Consider the following 20,864-nt stretch of genomic DNA (forward strand, 5'->3'; position numbering starts at 1 on the left):
GGCTGGGCAGGCCCCGGGGACCCGCCGGGGCGGGGGGCGGCTGCCCGGCCCGCGGACGGCCCTGGGGGGTCGCGGGCGGGGTCCGGAGCTGACTGATGCTGTCATCACAACACAGATTGATGGATACATCATTCCCACAGCGCACGGGCCATCATGTGGAGCGCATGCCCGCGGCCCTTGCCCGGCTGGTCACTGGGCTCACACAGCCGTCCGTCACGCCTGTTTCCAGAGCACCCTAACCCGTAAGCGAGGCCCCTGCCCGCCCGCGTGGCCTCCGGGTCCGCGTCTCGGAGGGCGCCGTCCTCTGGCACCAGGTGATGGCGTTTGGCCATTTCCACCTTGTTTTTGAGACTAAGTTTTTAACGCAAATGATGACTGAGTGGGTGCAGGCGAGGACGGTGCTGTTGGGCCCCCCCCCCGGACCTTGGCGCCCACTGCCCCCTGGCCCCACGGACTGCCGCTCTCCCTCCCGCGACACCCCCCCCCCCCGGCCACGGGCGGCTCACAGCAGGGTCCTCGCACCCTGGAAGCCCCCGAGGGCAGAGGCCGGGTCTGTCGTGCCCGTAGCAGAGTCCCCCTGCACCTGCTGTCAGCCTCATACCTGGCCTGCACGCACCCCTGTGCAGCCCCGCACCCATACTGGAGCTTCCCCTACGGGGACCAGCAGCGGCGAGGGGTGGGCACACACCCCAGCCGCGGCAGTGACACGGGGCGGGGGTGAGGGCCCCTCGGCACAGCTGGGGAGCCCGGGCCCCCCCAGCCCCAGCCCCCGGGGCCATCGGGATGCCGGTCCCGTGCGGAGCCTTTTCTGGCCCAGAGGCTGCAGCGGGAAGCGAGTCCCCTCCCGCGGCCGGTTACTGCCGCCTCGGTGCCGCCTCGGGCAGGGGAGGGGGAGCCGAGAACCCTGCCGGCGGCTGCAGCCCTGAACCGCCTCCCCTCTGGGCTCTGGGCCTCCGCGTCTCCTCCACAGGTCCAGGCGAGAAGCCCCCAGCCCCTCACCCGCCGGCCCGCACGGCCCTGAGAGGGGGGCGCCTCCAGCAGGGGGGGCACAGCTGGCAGGGGAAGCCCCCGCGGGCCCTGGCTGCGCCCCTCCGGTGCCCGGGCCTGCGCTCCGGGCGGCTCCCCTGCCGGGTGGTGCCGCTCTGTGCCCCCAGGCCCACCCTCTCCGCCCACTTCTTGTCTGTGAGGCGTCTGGGTCTCGGGCACACGGCCGGCCGGGCACACGCAGGCCCTCAGCGATGCTTGTGAAAGAATGAATGCATGTCTGTGTCTGCGTGTGTGTGCACGCGTGTGTGTGCACGTGTGCGTGTGTGCATGTCTGTACGTATGTGCATGTGTGCACGCGTGTGTGTGCACGTGTGCATGTGTGTATGCGTGTCTGTGTCTGCATGTGTGCGCATGTGTGTGTATGCATGTCTGTACGTATGTGCGTGTGTGAGCACGCGTGTGCGTGTGCACGCGTGTGCGTGTATGCGTGTCTGTGTCTGCGTGTGCGCGCGTGGGTGTGCGTGTGCGTGTGCATGTATGCGAGCGCCACAGGAGGCGGCTGTGAGGCCCGGGCCCTGTTAGTTGCAGGTGGCCAGGCGGCCACTGATGGACAAACTCAAAGTGGGTTCACAGCCCAAGCCCCCGAGGAGCTGTGGATCCCAGGTGGGCACCAGCGGGGGCTGGGCACGGCGGCCAGGCCGCGCGGCTGTCGGGGAGGCCTCGCCGTCCTGTCCCCCTCCTGGCCCAGGCATGACAGCAGCCCCGGGGCCGTCGGCACCGCACTCGGGTGGGGCTGGGACTCGGGGCACGGGGCGGGCTGTGCACCCGATGGCCGCTCCCCGGGGCCTCGGGCGCAGAGGCCAGGGCGTGGACAGCAGCAGGGGGAGGCCGGGACACTGCGGGTGGATCTGGGGCGGACCCAAGGCCGTGGGTGGGGGCGGACGCCGGGCTGCGGGTTCTGAGGACCAGGGCGTGGGGGGTCCGTCACCCCCTCTCCTCGGGACAGCAGTGCAGGGGCAGTACCAGCGGGCAGCGTCCCCCGCACCACGGCACAGGCAGGGGCCGCTAGGGTGGGACCTCTCCACCCTGGGTCTCCACGGCCTGCCACCCCACCCCTGATGGCCGGTGCCAGCCCCATTGATCTAGAAACGGGGACAGAGGCCGGGAGCCGGCGCACGCTAGGATGGACACTGTGGTCGCATGGGAGCTCCGGGCACGGAGCGAGACACCCCCACCTGTGCAGGGGGGCAGCGGGCGAGCCCCAGGTCCCCAGGGCCCGAGCTGTGTGCCTGTCCTGCCCAGGGCGGCCCACGAAGGCTGTCGTCCCCCTGGGCCAGCTCAGGGCCATGCCCCCTCCCCAGGGAACATTCGCGACACCCCCAGCTCTGACCTCCACCCGGGGGCTTAGCCCTGGGTCGGAGATGCCCCTCCCCCACGGGCCGTGTGGCTGGGGGTCTGGCGGCCGCAGCGCCTGGCTTCGGGGGGTCAGAGAGTCCAGTCCACAAAGTCCTTTCACCAGAGTGGCCCCTGCCTGCCTGGAGGGGTGGGTGTGGGGCAGGGCCCTCGGAGACCCGCCTCCCTCCCCGGGGTTTCGGGGCACCTCCAGGGGCGCCCTCTTGGATAAGAAGGAAGCTGAAGAAGCCCCGCCCCGAAGGGGGTTCCTGAGGGAGGAAGAGGAGGCAGAGGACAGGTGGTTCTGGCCCCAGGGCCCCGTGGAAAGGGGGGAGGGGCAGCGCCCCCTCCCCTCCTCCGCCCCCTCCCCTCGGCCCTGCTCTAAGTACTTGAAAGCTGCCTGAGGACTCTGGGGAGGGGCGGGCAGGTCCCGGGGCTCCGATGGGGGCGCCCCCTCCCCGCCAGGAACCTGACCCCAACCTCGCGCCCTCCCTTACCCCAAACCCTGCCGGGGCTCCCCAGGGCCCTCAGGACCCCGCCCCTCCCGCGGTGCCCCGCCCAGCCCCCACCCACCTCCAGGGGCTCCCTGGGTCCCTCCCGCCGCCCCCCTGGGCCCCCTGCGCTCCCGTGGGGGACAGCTTCATCCCGAGCTTTGTCCGGGGCGGGGGGGGGGGGCGCCCAGCGGAGGAGGTGGGCGGGAGGCCTGACTTCCTGCCCCTCCCGCTTTCCCGCGGCCTGGGGTCCCGGCCTGGGCGCCCCCGCGTGTCTCCCTCCGGGCCTCGGCTTATCCACCGGGGGAAGCCGGGGACAGAGAGGGCGCCTGCCCAGCCCGGGCGCCGCAGCGGGTGGTGTGTGTGTCCCCGGCAGTGTAGCCGTCCGCGGTCCTGGGGCGGGGAGGCGGGGCGGGCGCACCGCACCTGCGCGTCTGCGGGGGGGGGGGGGGGACCGGGGAGGCGCTGCCCGGCGCCCCTCCCCACCCAGTGTCAAGGAGGCCCAGGGCCGCCCGCGCTCCCGCACCTGCCGTGGGCGACATCCATCGCCCGGGGCTGGGCTGCACTGGACCAGCCCTGTGGCCGGGAGGGGAAACCGAGGCAGACAGCGGTTCGTTTGGTTTGGTTTTGTGTTTCGGTGGCCGCCCCTGGCTGAGGGCAGCGCTGTAGGCCTGGGAGAAGCCGGGCTCTGCACCGCGGATGCGCCCCTCGCTCATCTCCCAGCCTCCGTGGGCTCATCTGGAAAATGGGTTCTGACGGCACAGGGCAGGGGCCCAGAGCCTGAGGGCTGCTTTTTTTTTTTTTTTTTTTTTTTTTTAATATATGTATTGATTGGGGAGGTAGAGAGACCGGGAAGACGGACCTTCCATCCGCCGGTTCACTCCCCAGGTGCCCACGGCAGCTGGAACTGGGACAGGCCCACGCGGGCGGCCAGGAGCCCAACCCAGGTCACCCGCCAGGTGCGTTCCCGGAGCTGGGGCTCGGACGCGGGCAGTGCGGCCGGATGGGAGCCCCCCAGGTCAGACGCCCACCCCGGGGCCCTGCATGAACTCAAGGGAGGCCTTTGGTGTCCGCCCAGGGGCCCAGTTCTCCACGAACGTTTGTTGAATGACTGACTGAGCCTGCACCGTGTGGACACCCAGTCGAGTGCTCATTACTGCCCGCTGGGCGAGGCTGGAGGCCCCGGCCTCATCCTCCACCGCTCCCTCCTGGGGAGGGCCTGGCAGGCAGGGGCGGGGCTGGGGAGCGGCGGAGGGGCAGCGGGGGCGCCGCGGGAGTCGCCGAGCTGGCTGGCAGCCTTTACATTAAAATACATATATACACCAGATACATAAAGCAGCCCACTTCCTGGTGACAGGCGGAATTAAGTCGCCCGGCTGGGGACCCGGCAGAGAAGGCCGGGGGCCAGGCGGGGTTGGGGACGTGTCGCCGGCTCTCGAGTGTCCCCTGTTCTATTTGTTCACTTCCTGCCTGCTGGGCCCCGGGAGGGGCGGTCAGAGAGAGAACGTTTGGGGCCCAGGACCAGACTCAGCCTCCAGGTGGGAGCCCAGTGGCTCCTCCGCGGTGCCCAGGGCGGGTCAGGGCCTGGGGGGCACCTGTGCTGGGGTGGACGACAGGTCAGGGCCCGGCTGCTCCTCCTGGGCCGTGGGCGGAGCCCTGTCCACCCCGGCGAGGCCCTGGCCGAGCTCTGCGTGGGCGCCAAGACCCCCGTGGGGCCCCCCTGGCCCCGCCCCTGTGCCTGGAGCCCAGCTGGGAGGGCGGGGGGCGGGAGGGCGTTTTCAATTACCGAGGGGCTGCTCGCCGGCCAGGGCCGTTCTGGGCCCAGTAAAACTATTATGAAAAGCCTTAAATGTATGTAAAACCTGCTCGACAATCGTGGATTAGGCCGTGGGGAGGGAAACCGAGGCGCGGGCTGGCGGGAGGATTAGTGGAGCGGGGCCCCTGGGGGGCTAGGGGAGTGGTCCCCGGGGTCGGGGGCAGAGGGAGAGCCCAGACTCAGCGGGAAGAAGCCCCTCCCCTTCCGGGGCCCTTTCGGGGGGGGGGAGTCCCTGGACCCTGTGAAGTCGCCGTGGTCCGTGCCACACCTTCCGCCAGTCTCAGGCCCTCCTGAACGGCCCCACGTGTCATTACTGACCACGCGCTGGGCACCTGCTGGGTGCCGGGACGGGTGCACGCGAGCCCATGGGAAGCCTAGAGTGCCCCCTTCACCCAGGACATCACCCACCTGCTGGGGAGGAGGGGGGAGGGGCGAGGAGAGGGAGGGGGCGCCCCCCCTTCACCCAGGACATCACCCACCTGCTGGGGAGGAGGGGGGAGGGGCGAGGAGAGGGAGGGGGCGCCCCCCCTTCACCCAGGACATCACCCACCTGCTGGGGAGGAGGGGGGAGGGGGATGAGGAGAGGGAGGGGGTGCCCCCCCTTCACCCAGGACATCACCCACCTGCTGGGGAGGAGGGGGGAGGGGCGAGGAGAGGGAGGGGGTGCCCCCCCTTCACCCAGGACATCACCCACCTGCTGGGGAGGAGGGGGGAGGGGCGAGGAGAGGGAGGGGGCGCCCCCCTTCACCCAGGACATCACCCACCTGCTGGGGAGGAGGGGGGAGGGGGAGGAGAGGGAGGGGGCGCCCCCCCTTCACCCAGGACATCACCCCACCTGCTGGGGAGGAGGGGGGAGGGGCGAGGAGAGGGAGGGGACGCCCCCCCCGGCCCCACCCAGGGCTCAGAGGTGCTCTGCGGCTGGAGAAGCGAGGCGGGGGGCAGACAGCTCCTGGTGGGGCCTCTCCGGGACCGGGCTCTGGCCCTGGCCCAGGCACCGGCGTCCCTGGCGCCCAGGTGCTGGGGGAATGAGGGGCAGGTGTGTGAGTCCTGCGGCTCGGCCGGGCCCGGGCTCCAGGTTCCGCCAAGGCACAGGTGGGGTGGGGGCTGCGAGGGGCCCTGTGGGCTCGCCTGTGACGGGGGGCTCCGAGCGTGCCTCCGCGGCCCCGACGTCATCAGCAGCCACTGGCTGGACGCCGTTCCCAGCGCTGCCCGGGCTGTGGGGGGACCCCAGCGCCCCCGCCCCCGCCCGGCCGTCAGTCAGGCCCGCCGGGCCGCCTTCAAGTCGTCACGGCCCAGCAGCGGCTGCGGGAGGGATTATTCCGGCCTGTCCAGGGTGGACTCAAGTGGAACCGGCGCTGACGAGCGGAACGCGCCCCTGCGGGCCCAGCCTGCCCGCCTTTGTCCGCCGCGGGCCTCCCACCCGCCTGCGGTCACGGACGCCGCCTCCCGTGCCCGAGCCCTGGCTCTCCGGGGACCTGGCCGGACTGTGGGGCCCCGTCCCAGCCCCTCAGCTCTTGCCACTGCTCGGTCTTCCCGGAGAGGCAGCCGCTGCCCCCACCCCTCGGCCTCAGTTTCCCCGCCTGTGGCATGGGCCTGCCCGTCTGCCCTGTCGCCGGCTGTTTGCGGGCTGGCCAGGGCCTTTGCTGTCCCGGAGCCTCCTGGAGCTGTCCGGCTTTCCCAGGGGTGCCGGCCCGTCCCAAGCCTTTGTCCAGGAAATCCGAGGTGGCAAGGAGAACGGATCGGCTCTCAGCCTGAATGGAGCCGCGGCAAATGCTGTTGACCCCTGGCCCCGGCCCCTAATCCCGGGGTCGGGTCTCTCACCGGAGAGAGGCCGCGTGAGTTGGGCTGGGGCGCGACCCGCGCCCTGGACGCTGAGGGGGGCTTCCGGGTCAGGGCTGCCCCTCGGCCACGTGCCCGTCCCAGCCCCGGGAGGTCAGCCCGGGAAATGGGGTACAGGGCCTGGGGTCAGATCCTTGCTGTGTGACACAGCCTGGCGCCCGCCCCCTCTGAACCCCAAGTTGGGGGTTGGTTCGGGGAGGTCTGGCTGTCCCAGAGGCCGGCCCGCGGCACGGCTGGACGACCGGCTTCCAAACGCTCACGTCACTCCTAGGCAGGCCCGGGGCCCTGCCCTGGAGAATGGGGAGGGGGCTCCATCCCGGTTACTCTCCCACCCTGGATCGCCCTGCGCCCACCACCTCCCAGAGGCGCTGCAGCTCGGCCGTGGCGACAGCTCTGGCCGCCAGGCGTCGGTCGGGGTCTGGCTTTGGGTGCTGGCCGCCGTCCCTCCACCGGCCACCGCCAGTGGACAAGGGGGACAGCAACCCCAGGGCCTTGGGAAGACAAGAGACCACGTGACAGGCTGAGCCCGAGGACAGGCATACAGCAGGTGCTCGATAGTTGCAGCCCGAGACTGGGCTGGACTTCAAGGCTTGCGGGGGGGGCCCTCCGTGCCGGCCAGCTGGGCGAGGATGAACTCCTAGAGGCATACAGCAGGTGCTCCATAGTTGCAGCCAGCTGGGCGAGGATGAACTCCCAGCTCGGGGGGGCACACAGGGGGTGCTGAGTGCTCCAGAGGGGAGGAGGGATGGAGGGAGGGATGGAGGGAGGGTGGTGGGTGGGTGGGTGCCCGCCAGCCCCGCGCCCCGGCCCCCGGCCCTGGGCTCCTCGGCCGCCCGGCGAGAAGCCTCCGTTGCAGGGCGCCGGCCCTTCCTCCAGGCCGCCATGCTGCTGCACGCTTGGGCGCCCGAGCTCCCCGGCGGCCGTGTGTCTGTTCCAGCCTGCCGAACTGTTCCCCACGATCAATTTCAATTTGGCCTGGTCTCCGCTGCAGCCTGACCCTCCCGGGGAGCCGGGGGCCGGGGCGGGGAGAGGGAGCCGGCGTCCTCCTCAGGCTTCCCCGGCTGCGCCCAGGACCTGCGTCTGGGGATGGGGGTGGGTGCGGCTCTCCCTGAGCCCCTCTGTGCCCAGCCTCGGGCGTGCGTGAAGTCCAGGGCCGCGGTGGGCGCGATGCTGGCGAGCCGGAGCTGATTCGAGTAGGGGTGGGGACGGCGCGGCTGGCGGGGCGGGCGGCGTGTGCAAAGGCCCCGAGACGGGGGCGGCTCCCAGGGCCTGTGCGGCTGCAGCAGTCACACAAGGGGCTGGGGGCCGGGGACAGCCTCGGGGACAACATTCCCTGGCATTAACCTGCAGCCAGCATGTATTGAGTGCCTACTGTGTGCCACATACCAGCCTACGCACTTTACCGGCCTCACGGCTCGAACCTCACGGCGACCCTGAGTAAACCCATCTCACAGACCAGGAAACAGCCACGGGGATCCGAACCGGCCAGGGCTGGGACCGGGTCGGGTCCGGCAGCACAGGGCTGCGGGCCATCCGTTCCCGAGCCCACCCTCAGCCGGCCTGACTGTCCCCACCCCCACCCCGCGACTCCAGCCCCCTCTCTGTTTCCGGGGTGAGCAGAAAAGTGGAACCCCCCCCTTCTGTGTGGCCTTGGGGGCTGCCTGGCCTCTGCCCTGTAACCGGGCGGTGGGAGACTCCTCACCGAGCAGAGTGAGCGGGGCAGGAAGCAGCCCCGGGCGTTGGCTGTGCACCCGTAGGGGCCCCAGTCGGCCCCCGCCCCGCCCTCGTGTGCCCCCAGTCGGCCCCCGCCCCGCCCTCGTGTGCCCCCAGTCGGCCCCCGCCCCGCCCTCGTGTGCCCCCAGTCGGCCCCCGCCCCGCCCTCGTGTGCCCCCAGTCGGCCCCCGCCCCGCCCTCCTGGGCCCCCAGTCGGCCCCCACCCCGCCCTCCCGTGCCCCCAGTCGGCCCCCGCCCCGCCCTCGTGTGCCCCCAGTCGGCCCCCGCCCCGCCCTCCCGGGCCCCCAGTCGGCCCCCGCCCCGCCCTCCCGGGCCCCCAGTCGGCCCCCGCCCCGCCCTCGTGTGCCCCCATGGCTCCCGGCTGTAGCTGCCACTAGGTGGAGTGAGGAGTCCAGTGGAGACCAGCATGGCCACGCGAGCTCCTGAGGTGTGAGGGGGGGAGCAGGGGGGAGCAGGCACCCCTGCCTGACCTCCCTCCCCCTCCCAGGGCCTCAGAGCTGGACCGGCTTTCCGGACCCCACGTCCTGCTGGCTGCCCCTTCCTGACCTGCCGTCTCCTCACCCTGATGAGGATCTGGATTAATCCTCTTGGGAGACCCGCGTTCCAGAGAGGGCAATTAATAGAGGGGTAGGTCACTCACAGCACCTCTGGTCCCCCAGCACAGCTGGGCCCCCCTGGGTGAGGCACACGTGGACCCCCCTGGGTGAGGCACACGCGGGCTCCGCTGGGTGAGGCACACGCGGGCCCCCCTGGGTGAGGCACACGCGGGCCCCCCTGGGTGAGGCACACGCGGGCTCCCTGGATGAGGCACACGTGGGCCCCCCTGGGTGAGGCACACGTGGACCCCCTGGGTGAGGCACACGTGGACCCCCCCTGGGTGAGGCACACGTGGACTCCCTGGGTGAGGCACACGCGGGCTCCCCTGGGTGAGGCACACGTGGGCCCCCTGGGTGAGGCACACGCGGGCTCCCCTGGGTGAGGCACACGCGGGCTCCCTGGATGAGGCACACGTGGGCCCCCTGGGTGAGGCACACGTGGGCCCCCTGGGTGAGGCACACGCGGGCTCCCCTGGGTGAGGCACACGCGGGCTCCCTGGATGAGGCACACGTGGGCCCCCCTGGGTGAGGCACACGCGGGCTCCCCGGGTGAGGCACACGCGGGCTCCTCTCTCTCTCCTGTTCCACTCGGGGCACAGGCAGCGTTCAGGATGTTATCGTCGGGGCTCACAGAGGAGCCGGGACCGCCCGCCTCCCTGGAGGGGAAGGGGCCTGTGGGCGGCCCGGAGGCCCACTGCTGTTTCCCGGCCCCCGGTGAGGTGCAGGGCGGGGGGGGGGTCTGTCAGAGATCCCCTGAGACCCAGAGGAACACCGGGGTCTATCGAGGGTCCCGGCCCCCGCCTGGCCTGGGCCCGGGAATAAAAGGCCGGCCCCGCCCCGCCCGCCCCGCCCCGCCCCGCCCCGCCCGCCGTAACAGGATTGAGAGGCCCCGCCCCGCCCGCCCGCCCCGCCCGCCGTAACAGGATTGAGACTTGAAGCTACAGGAAGCGAGGGCGGCTCCCACGCGGAGAATGCGAGTGCGGCGCGAAGCGCTTAGCGCGGCCTTTGTGCGCGGGCGGCGCCTGCCCCCGCCGGCCGTGATGAAAGCACCGTGAAATGTCCCGTGTCAGGAGGCCGCGTCGTGACAGCTCCTCCACCAGAGAGGGCAGCCCCCGGCGAGGCGCTGCGCATGCGTGTGTGTGACATGTGTGTGCACATGCGTGTATGTGTGCGCCATGCGTGTATGTGTGTGACTCGTGCCGTGTGTGTGTGCACATGAGCATAGGTGTGTGTGCACAGGGGACAATCCCCCAGCAGAGGCGCGTGCACATGCATGTATGTGTGTGCACATGCGTGTGTGTGTGTGCGCACGAGGGACAGCCCCCAGCAGAGGCATGTGCACATGCATGTATGTGTGTGCACATGTGTGTGTGCGCACAAGGGACAGCCCCCAGCAGAGGCGTGTGCACATGTGTGTGCACATGCGTGTGTGTGTGTGCACGAGGGACAGCCCCCAGCAGAGGCGTGTGCCCATGAGCGACGGGAGGGCCCCGCTGGTGCCCACGTGTGCAGCCAGGCGGGCTGGCCCGGGAGCTGGGGGCCGCTGCTGCCCGGGGCGGGCGGCCCCACCCACGGCTGTCTCCTCTGCTCCCGAGGCTGACCGCCCGGCGAGGGCAAAGCCGCGCGGTGCCGTCCAGGCAGGCGGCCAGGGCGGGCTCTGCTTGCTGGGTTTCCGGCAGCTTCCTGAGGGCCCCCCGAGCCCCCCGAGACAGCCGCCGTGTTCCAGGGAGTCCACAGAGCGCGCCCACGAGCCTGATTCCGGACGTCCCATCAGTCCAGGAGAAACCCAGCTCCCACCCCGCTCACCCCTGCGGGTCCCGTCCTGCCCCGTGGCTGCGCCTGTCCTGGCCGCGTCCCGTCGGTGGGGCCCACGCGGTGCGGCCGTCCGTGTCTGCTCCCCGCTGGGCGCGGCGTCCCCGGGGGCCCCTGCTCCCGCGTGGAGCGACCGTGGACCACGCTTGCTCGTGTGTGGCTGAGCGTGTCGGGGCTGGCTGCCGGGGGCTGGAGGGAACTCCGTTCTTTCTAGAACTTTCCTTATTTATCTGAAAGGCAGGGTGACAGCGTGGACGCAGGCACACGCACGCACGCTCCCGGGCGGTGCCGGCTCACCTGCGCCGGCCAGGGGGCTCTCTGCGGCCCACAGCAGGGGCCGAGGGCAGGAGGCGCCCGTGCGTCCAGGGCTCCCAGGAGCTCCTGCAGTCCCCAGTGCCCGAGGGGCTGTCAGCGGACGGGGTCAGTGGGGATCGCGGGGAGCAGGCGTGCAGGGGCTGGGTGGTGCCCGAGACACCTGCTGACGGACGTCCTGGTGGCTCCGCGCCCCTGGGCAGGCAGCTGGGGCCCTCGTGGCCACCCTGTGGCCCTCCTTGAAGCTGCCTTGCTCAGCCCTGCGGGCAGCAGAGTGAAGCCCCATCCCCCCCAAAAGGCCACAGGGCGTGGCATCCCCAGCCCCTAGGCCACGGCCGCCAGCCTGCAGGTGGATATGGGTCTGTGCCGGCCCCAGGCCTGCCTACCCTGGAGCGGGGCCACCTCCCTCTCTTCCTCTTGCTGGACCCCGTAGGGAGGCCCCTCAGAGACGGAGATGGCCTGGGCCCCGTAGGGAGGCCCCTCAGAGACGGAGGTGGCCTATAGGCCAGATTTCAGAGAGATCAGAGCCCAAGAGGAGTGGGCAGAAGCCAGAGGGGACGTGGAGAAGTCGCGTGGTGAGTGGGAGAGACAGAGACAGGACAGGAAGAGAGAGGCAGGGGCGGGGTGTGGAGGGTGAAGCATCAGCATCCCAGTTCCAGTCCCGGCCTGGAGAGCAGTGGAGGACGGCCCAGTGCTGGGCCCTGCACCCGCGTGGGGGACCCAGACGGAGCTCCTGGCTCCCAGCTTCGGATCCGCCCAGCTCCGGCCATTGTGGGCACCTGGGGAGTGACCCAGCGGATGGAAGACCTCCCTCTCCCCTCCCCCTTCCCCTCCCCTCCCCCTTCTCCCTCTCCCCTCCCCCTCCCTCTCTCCCTCCCTCTCCCTCCCCCCTCTCTCCCTCCCCCCTCTCCCTCCCTCCCTCTCTCCCTCTCTCTCCCTCTCCCTCCCTCTCTCCCTCTCTCCCCCTCTCCCTCTCTCCCCTTCCCTCTCTCTCCCTCTCTCTCTCCCTGCCTCTCCCTCCCTCTCTCTCCCTCCCTCTCTGTAACTATGCCTTTTGAATCCTAGAACAAAACAAAACACGTGTGCACGTATTGAGCACCAGCTGTGTGCATCAGAGCACAGGACGCCCGGCCCCTCTGCCTCGGTTTCCCCTGCTGGTCATCAGCACAGCTGGGTGGCTGTGGGCACCAGTGGAACCGTGTGCTGCCGGCCAGGGTTCACCGTGTCTGAGGACGGACAGAACAGAACAGGGAAATAGGCCGAGGGCTTTCGGGGGAGGTGTCGCCTGAGCTGACGTCACAGGCCCCTGGTTCCTCCCGACGGGGGGCAGGCAGGAGGGACAGCCGTGCCGGGCCGGGCAGGAGCGGCCAGGGTGGCCAGGGCAGTGGAGGGCACGGAAGCCTCCTGCAGCCACACGGGGGTCCCGGCTTTCTCACGGGGGCACTGGGGAGCCGCAGCAGAGTCAGAGCAAGGGAGGCGCGTGAACCTGTCGGGGGCCGTCAGGGGGCGCACGGGGCGGCTGCCGGGGTCGGGGGCCGTCAGGGGGCGCACGGGGCGGCTGCCTGGGGTCGGGGGCCGTCAGGGGGCGCACGGGGCGGCTGCCTGGGGTCGGGGGCCGTCAGGGGGCGCACGGGGCGGCTGCCTGGGTTGGGGGCCTCGGGGGGGGCACACGGGGCGGCTGCCTGGGTTGGGGGCCATCAGGGGGCACACGGGGCGGCTGCCTGGGTTGGGGGCCGTCAGGGGGCACACGGGGCGGCTGCCTGGGTTGGGGGCCTCGGGAAGGCGCACGGGGCGGCTGCCTGGGGGCACACGGGGCGGCTGCCTGGGTTGGGGGCCTCGGGAGGGTGTACAGGGCGGCTGCCTGGGGTTGGGGGCCGTCAGGGGGCACACGGGGCGGCTGCCTGGGGTTGGGGGCCATCAGGGGGCGCACGGGGCGGCTGCCTGGGGTTGGGGGCCATCAGGGGGCGCACGGGGCAGCTGCCTGGGTTGGGGGCCTGCGGGGGCACACGGGGCAGCTGCCTGGGGTTGGGGGCCGTCAGGTGGTGCACGGGGCAGCTGCCTGGGATTGGGGGCAGTCAGGGGGCACATGGGGCGGCTGCCTGGGTTGGGGGCCGTCAGGGGGCACACGGGGCGGCTGCCTGGGTTGGGGGCCTCGGGAAGGCGCACGGGGCGGCTGCCTGGGGGCACACGGGGCGGCTGCCTGGGTTGGGGGCCTCGGGAGGGTGTACAGGGCGGCTGCCTGGGGTTGGGGGCCATCAGGGGGCGCACGGGGCGGCTGCCTGGGGTTGGGGGCCATCAGGGGGCGCACGGGGCAGCTGCCTGGGTTGGGGGCCTGCGGGGGCACACGGGGCAGCTGCCTGGGGTTGGGGGCCGTCAGGTGGTGCACGGGGCAGCTGCCTGGGATTGGGGGCAGTCAGGGGGCACATGGGGCGGCTGCCTGGGTTGGGGGCCTCGGGGGGGGGGGCGCACGGGGCGGCTGCCTGGGGTTGGGGGCCATCAGGGGGCACACGGGGCGGCTGCCTGGGGTTGGGGGCCATCAGGGGGCGCACGGGGCGGCTGCCTGGGTTGGGGGCCATCAGGGGGCACACGGGGCGGCTGCCTGGGTTGGGGGCCGTCAGGGGGCGCACGGGGCGGCTGCCTGGGTTGGGGGCCGTCAGGGGGCACACGGGGCGGCTGCCTGGGGTTGGGGGCCATCAGGGGGCGCACGGGGCGGCTGCCTGGGATTGGGGGCAGTCAGGGGGCACACGGGGCGGCTGCCTGGGTTGGGGGCCTCGGGGGGGGGCGCACGGGGCGGCTGCCTGGGTTGGGGGCCGTCAGGGGGCACACGGGGCGGCTGCCTGGGATTGGGGGCCGTCAGGGGGCACACGGGGCGGCTGCCTGGGTTGGGGGCCATCAGGGGGCACACGGGGCGGCTGCCTGGGTTGGGGGCCGTCAGGGGGCACACGGGGCGGCTGCCTGGGATTGGGGGCAGTCAGGGGGCACACGGGGCGGCTGCCTGGGTTGGGGGCCTCGGGGGGGGGCGCACGGGGCGGCTGCCTGGGGTTGGGGGCCATCAGGGGGCACACGGGGCGGCTGCCTGGGGTTGGGGGCCATCAGGGGGCGCACGGCGCGGCTGCCTGGAGGCACGGATGCTGACAAGGCAAAACCTCAGGAGCAAATTCTTTCTCCTCTCCTCTTCCTTTTCCCCTTGTCCCAGGGGAGCCCTGGGAGGGGCAGGAGCCAAGGGCGTTCCCACTGCGGGGGGCCGGGAGACGGGCCGCGCTCTCTGGTCCCTGCGGTGTCCGAGCGTCCGGGCCCTCTTGGATCCCACTTCACAGACGGAGAAACTGAGGCCGGGCGTTCCTTCTGGGGTGGGCATCCCCCGGCGCCTCTCCTGGGTGGGCGGAGCCCTGAGTGGCGTCCGGGGCTGCCTGGGGAGGGTCACCCTCCTTTTCTGCACAAAGGTCAGCCGCAGAGCGTTGCCAAGGCAACGGGGCTTGCCGACGGAAGCCCGAGAACAGGCGATTCCTGTCCCGAAGACTCGGGCCGTGGCCGTGGGCTCACGTGGGCAGGCTCGGGGAGGGCCGGACTCGCGTCGGGACTGTGCTGGGGGCTGGAGGGCGATGCTGGGGCCCGGGTGCCGATGTCAGCCCAGTCCCAAGGCGCTGTGGCCCCGTGAGCTGTCTGCAGCCTCCGTGCTGTTGGCTCTGCAGCGGGAACCACGCCCACTCCCCGCGGTAGGGACCCCCCAGGCTGGCGTGGGACTGGCTTCGACAGCGGGGACGCTGGCTGGCCCTGGCCGGAGCGGGGGCAGGGCGGCTCTCCCTCTGCCGGTCCAGGGAGGATCTCTTTCTCTCCCTCTATAATACTTTCAAATAACAAATAAATCTTTTTTATTTATATATTTATTTTGAAAGCCAGAGTCACAGAGAGAGAGAGAGAGAGAGAGAGAGGTCTTTCATCTGCTGGGTCACTCCCAGAGGGCTGCAGTGGCCAGGCTGGGCCAGGCCAGAGCCAGGGGCCGGGCGCGGCATCTGGGTCCCACGTGGGTGCAGGGCCCCCAGCACTTGCACCATCGTCCACCGATTCTCCCAGAGCACCGGCAGGGAGGACTGGACACAAACCAGCGCCCACACGGGAAGCCGGCATCAGAGGCGGCAGCTTTACCCACCATGCCTTAACGCTGGCCCCAGTAAATAAATCTTTAAAAAAGGGAGAACTGGGGCTGGCGCTGTGGCGCAGCGGGTTAACGCCCTGGCCTGAAGCACTGGCATCTCATACAGGCGCTGGTTCCAGTCCCGGCTGCTCCACTTCCGGTCCAGCTCCTTGCTGTGGCCTGGGAGAGCAGTGGACGATGGCCCAGGTCCTGGGGCCCCTGCACCTGCGTGGGAGACCCGGATGGAGCTCCTGGCTCCTGGCATCAGATCAGCTCAGCTCTGGCCATTGCGGCCATCTGGGGAGTGAGCCAGCGATGGAAGACCTCTCTCTCTCTCTCTCTCTCTCTCTCTCTAACTCTGCCTTTCAAATAAATAAAAGTAAATCATTTTTTAAAAAAGTCTAAGTGTGCAGGGTCATCCAGCCACGCGTGCCCTGCAGGAACGCAGCCCCCACCCCATAAATCAGGGGGAGCTCTCGCAAAACCGTGTGCAGCCCAGTGCTGCCTCTACCCCGGTTTCCTCCCACAAAATGGACATTCGCACCCGCACAGACCTGCACTCAGACGCCCGCGGCGGCTGTACTGTGAGAACCCAACGGGAGACACAGCGGCTCGACCAGCAGGTCCGGCCGCACCCCGGGACTCACGGGGGACACAGTCCCAAACCGGGTGGACACTGGGGGCATCCACGCAGGTTCCCGACCGCAGGGTTGAGCCGGGCAGCCCCGCTCACAGCAATGAGCCCGGAAGAGGAGCGGCTCGGCTGCGGGGCTGGGGGCGGCGCGCGGGGTGGCTGTCAGGCTGCCCACAGGGGGCCCCGCGATGACCGGAACGTGCTGTGTCCTGTGGGGCTGCACACGCCTGCACCTGTGGGACACGCACAGAGCTCCGCCCGCCCTCAGGAGACTCCTGGCTCGGACCCTGTACTCACGAGGGCCTTCAAAAATGTTGGAAGATGTGTATGCCTGCATCTGAAACAATTTTTTAAAGATTATTTTATTTATTTGAAAGGCAGAGTGACAGAGAGGCAGAGAGACAGAGAGAGAGAGAGAGAGACAGAGAGAGAGGTCTTCCACCCACTGGTCCACTCCCCAGATGGCCGCAACGGCCGGCGCTGCACCGATCCAAAGCCAGGAGCCAGGAGCTCCATCCGGGTCTCCCACGCGGGTGCAGGAGCCCAAGGACTTGGGCATCGTCCACTGTTTTCTCCGGCCACAGCAGGAGCTGGATCGGAAGTGGAGCAGCCGGGACTAGCACAGGCCCCCATATGGGCTGCACAGCGCTGGCCCAAAACAATGTTTTAAATCAGAATAATCTTATCTTTCAATTTCATTTCCACGAGGTTTTTGGTGCACGCTGGCGGTTGTGTGAGACGAACCTGCCGGGGGACAGAGCCGGCGCCAAGACGCCCTCCGTCCACGGTGCAAGCAAACCAGGGCTGCCTGTCGGAGTCCCCAGCGGGGCGTCCCGGGGATACCGGCACCGCCGTGCTGGGCAGGGTCTCCCGGCGCCTTTCCCGTCTGCTTTGTCCGCACCCTGATTTAAGAGTTCAGTTTGGACAAGGATACGTTTGTACAATGGAGCCCGGAGCGGCTGAGTCTGGGGAAGTGCGGGGCCGCGTGTGTCCACGCTGCGTGTCAGGGTCCGCATGAATTAACACCACGTTATCTGCGCCCCCCAGACCCGTCCGTTTGGGATGTCACCGTCGTCACCGCGTCGCAGCCGCCGCCCTTGCTCACATGGGGAATTCGTGTCCGAGCCGCCGGGGGCGCGAGGTGGACCCTTAGCCACCTGCCCTTAAACCTCCCGGGCGACCCCAGCCCTCGGGCTGCTGGAGGCCTCCCTCTGCCAGGCCAGGAACCTCTTGGACCCCAGAAATCCCAAGAAGCACGGGAACACGCCCCAAACAGACCCCCCCCCCACATTGCTCACTCCTAATCCTCCGCCCAGAAGGAGCCGGCAAGCGACCTCCAGCCCCGCCCCCGAGGCTCTGGGCACACACCTGCCGTCTGGGCTGTCACTGAGCCGTGCGCGGCCACCGCGTCCCCTCCCAGCAGTCCTGGGTGGGACAGGATTCCCACAGTGCCGTGTCTGGGGACCCCCGCAGGCGTGGCCCGGATCCGTGCGTCAGAGGGTGTCCGAGGAGTGCGGGGGCCGTGCGTGGCAGCGCCTGGGCTGGGCTGGAGGCCCTGGAGGTAAGCCGTCTGACCTGTGTGTGGTTGTCAGGCACGGAGCGACGCGTGTTCCGGGTGCCTGTAGTGGTTTTCGCTCTCTGTCCCCTGCGCCCTGGCTGTGGTCTGAGCACGCACCTCGGGCCTGTCTCCTCTCCTGGCCGGTTTGGAGGGAGGGAGATGTGCTCCGGTCTTGGGGTGGCCGGAGCAGAGGGCCGTGGGTAGTGCAGTGCCCGCCTGGCCCCGGGCAGAGCCGCCCTACCCGATGCTCCTCCCCGGGCTCCTGCAGGGCTGGCCGGCGCCCCGCGGCGCTCAGGGTCTGCCCGGGACCCCCAGGCCAGAGAGCACGAGGTGCTTCCGTGGGACACGCGGGCGCCTGTGGGTTTGTCACCTGGCTTCACGCAAGGCGCTGCTCCCCTGGGCTCCGTGGAGCCCCCCTGGCACACCAGGTTAGCCTCCTCCAAGCCCAGGTGCCGGAGGGAGGTGCCTGGGGGGGTGGGGCGGCCACAGGGGACCACCCCCCCAGCCCCGGAAGCCGACCCGACCCGGGGCCAGGGCCCACTCCTCGCGCCCGGATGGCTTCCAGACTCCCTGCCGGGGGAGGACTTTCCCCAGGAGCTGCGGGGTGGGGGTGGGGCGCGGGGGGGGCAGAGGGAAGGGGCTCACAATAGGCCGGGCTGAGGCTTTCCCCGGGTTCCGGTTCCCCCGAAATCGGATGGACACGGCTACAGAGAGCCGCGGCCTCTCACGCGGCTGGGCGCTGGGCGCACAATGCCGGCTGTCGGCCCCGGTTTTCTGGCGTCCCTGTCTCTGTTGTCTGCCCCCACCCCCACCCCGGGCGGCTGTGGAGACGGGGGCCCAGGGCTGTCCAAGCAGGCTTTGTCGCCCCCCCTGTGGGAGCCTGTGGGGGACACCTTCCCTCCCACCCTCCCGACAAGGCCAGGTGACAGCCGCGGCCGGGGGCGCGCGGGCTCGCTCGCGTGCTGGGGGCGGGAGAGGGCCCTCTGCCGGCGGGGGCCGGGCTCCCGCTCCCTGGGCCTCCGCCGGGGCCGTCTGTGGACCCTGGACGTGGTGCCCCAGGATTATCCGTTATTTCCCGTCAATACATGGGGCTCGGGGGCTGCCTGACGCCATGCGCAGGCGCTAACCCGCCACGGGGGACCCCGCCACGGCAGGCCGTCCCTGGGGGGGACTGGGGGGGGGGCTCCGACAGGAGCGCAGGTTCTGCACCCCACAACCTCGGAGCTGCCGGTTGTAAACATGGACAAGCCGTGGTCAGCCGCCTTGGAGAGGAGGGCGAGAGCAGACGCAACTCCGGTGACCTCGCGGGCAGGGAGGAGCGGCCAGGCACCCCCCACCCCCACCCCGGGCCGGCTCCGCGAACGCCTGGGCCTCTGCGGCTTCCGGCGCGGCCTGCTGCTGTGGGGGCAGCGCCGAAGGTGGGCTTAGCGCCCTGGCCCCGAGGACGTGTCCTTCCGCCAGCCTCGGGAGGACCTCGGCTTCTTTGCATAATCGGCCCCAAACCGCAGGGGGAGCGTCCCTGCGCGCCGCCCCAGGCTGTGGACCCTGGGGGGAGCGCGACCCCCTGTCCAGCCCAGCCCAGCCCAGCCCAGCCCAGCGGCCCTCATCCTGTCTGTCCGGCGCCCTGCTGCTGCCTGCGGGACGCATGGCTGGGCCGCGCCCTGCAGCCCACCAGGGTTCGAATGGAGGCAAAACGGACGAAGCTGCAATGTCGCACTTAGAAGTGGGCAGCTCGCTGTTTTCCGCACAAACACGTTGTGTAAGCGTCGTCTCCCTCTAGTTGCAGAACCATCACCCAGAAAAGGAGTCCCCTCTCCTAGTCCCTCCCGCCTCCATGGAGCCCCCTGCCCCTGCCTGTCCTGTGGGTGGAGCCCCAGGCCAAGTCTCCGCGCGCCCGTGGTGAGTGTCGGAGCCTCGCTCCTGCTGCTGGCCGCGTGGCGGCCCGGGGTGGGTGGGCTGCACTGTCCGCTCGTGTGTGGCCGGCACCGGGCGGCGTCCGCTCTGTGGTTCCTGTGCTGCGTCTTCGTGAGGGTTGGGTGCTGTGGGCGGCCGCCCAGGGGCACGCGGCTCCGGGAAGAGTCCGATCCTCGCGCCCCAGCGCCCGCTCTGGCCTCCCGTGCGATGCCCCGTGCGGGTCTGTCCAGCCCTCGTCTGCAAGCCTCTCTCCTCTGGCTTCGGGCGGCCGCTGCGTCCGGATGCCCACACCCCGCCCCCTGGAGCAAGGTCTGTGGTCAGCGGGGCTCCCGCCCAGCGCCCTGGCCAGCTGGGTTCCCTCCGATACAAACCCGGCTCTCCGCACGCCTGCCCGCTGAGCCTCCTCACACGGAACATTCTACACCCCCCCACCCCCCACCCCCAGCTCCCGAATCCTCCCAGGCCACCTCTGGGCCCCTCTGCCCGCCCTGGGCTCCTGGCCCGCCCTTCACTCCCCTGCCTGGTTTCCCCCCAGCCAGAGCCTCGCCCACCCCGACCTGAGCCCCCACCCCCACCCCCCAGCCTCATTTTTCTCAGGGACGCACACTTGGCGTCCAAGCCCGCGCGAGGGCCTCACCACGCCAGGGCTGGACCAACCTCTGCCCACTGTACAAAGCTTCCCATATGTCTATTTATTTATGGTTGTGCTAAAATCGCATTTATCTATTTGAGAGACAGAGAGCAGGCGGCAGAGAGGGAGAATGGGAGAAAGAACAGAGAGGGGCAGAACCCTGCTGGTCACGCCCCAAGAGCCCGCAGCGGTCAGGGCTGGGCGGGGCTGGAGCCAGGGGCCCAGAGCTCCATCCGGGGCTCCCACGGGGGGGCGACGCGGCTGCCTCCCGGGGCCAGAGCTGGGGCCAGGGGCTGAGCCCAGGCGTGCAGATGTGGGTGCAGGCGTCCACCCCCGGCAAGTGTCCACCCCAGTTTGCACATCTTGAAGGCACTGGGGAAGAAAATTAAAAATAATCTGGCGTGCAGGAGTGGTGAGAAATTTGGCGTCCGGGGCCCCTTGCACAGTTCCCGCGGGGACGGACGGCCCGGTTTCCAGAGGCCGAAGCATCCACCGTCAGGCCTCGGCAGGAACGTCTGGTCAAGGCTGGCGGCCTGGAAGTGGACACCAGTTACAGCCGAACCTCAGGTGCACCGCGAGTCATTTGTTTCTTTCTTTCTAAAGAAAAATTAGCTTTACTTTCGCAGAGCCTAATTCAGCTAAATGTTCAGTTCAGTGATCTTTATTTATTTGTATTTTCTTCTGAACGGTCCTTGAACTCATTTTTTAAAAGAAAGACGTGTTGACTCGTTTTATCTGAAAGGCAGAGAGACGGGGAGAGGCCGGCAGACCCCCACTCACTGCCGGTGTGCCCCCAGGTGATGCGACAGCCGGGCTCACGCTAAGGGCCAGGGATGCGGCTGGGGCCTCTCCGACCCGCTCAGGCCACCGTCGGCTGCCGTCCCAAGGTGCGTGGGCATCCAGGACTTCCAACGCGGGACGCTCGGGTCCCAGGCGGCAGCCCCCGCCTCCCCAATCCCGCGGGTGGATTCGACATTGTTCCCCAAGCCCGCCAGCCATAGCACTAACTCCGG

The sequence above is a fragment of the Oryctolagus cuniculus genome, chromosome 16, assembly GCF_964237555.1.
Source record: "Oryctolagus cuniculus chromosome 16, mOryCun1.1, whole genome shotgun sequence".
Lineage (NCBI taxonomy): Eukaryota > Metazoa > Chordata > Mammalia > Lagomorpha > Leporidae > Oryctolagus > Oryctolagus cuniculus.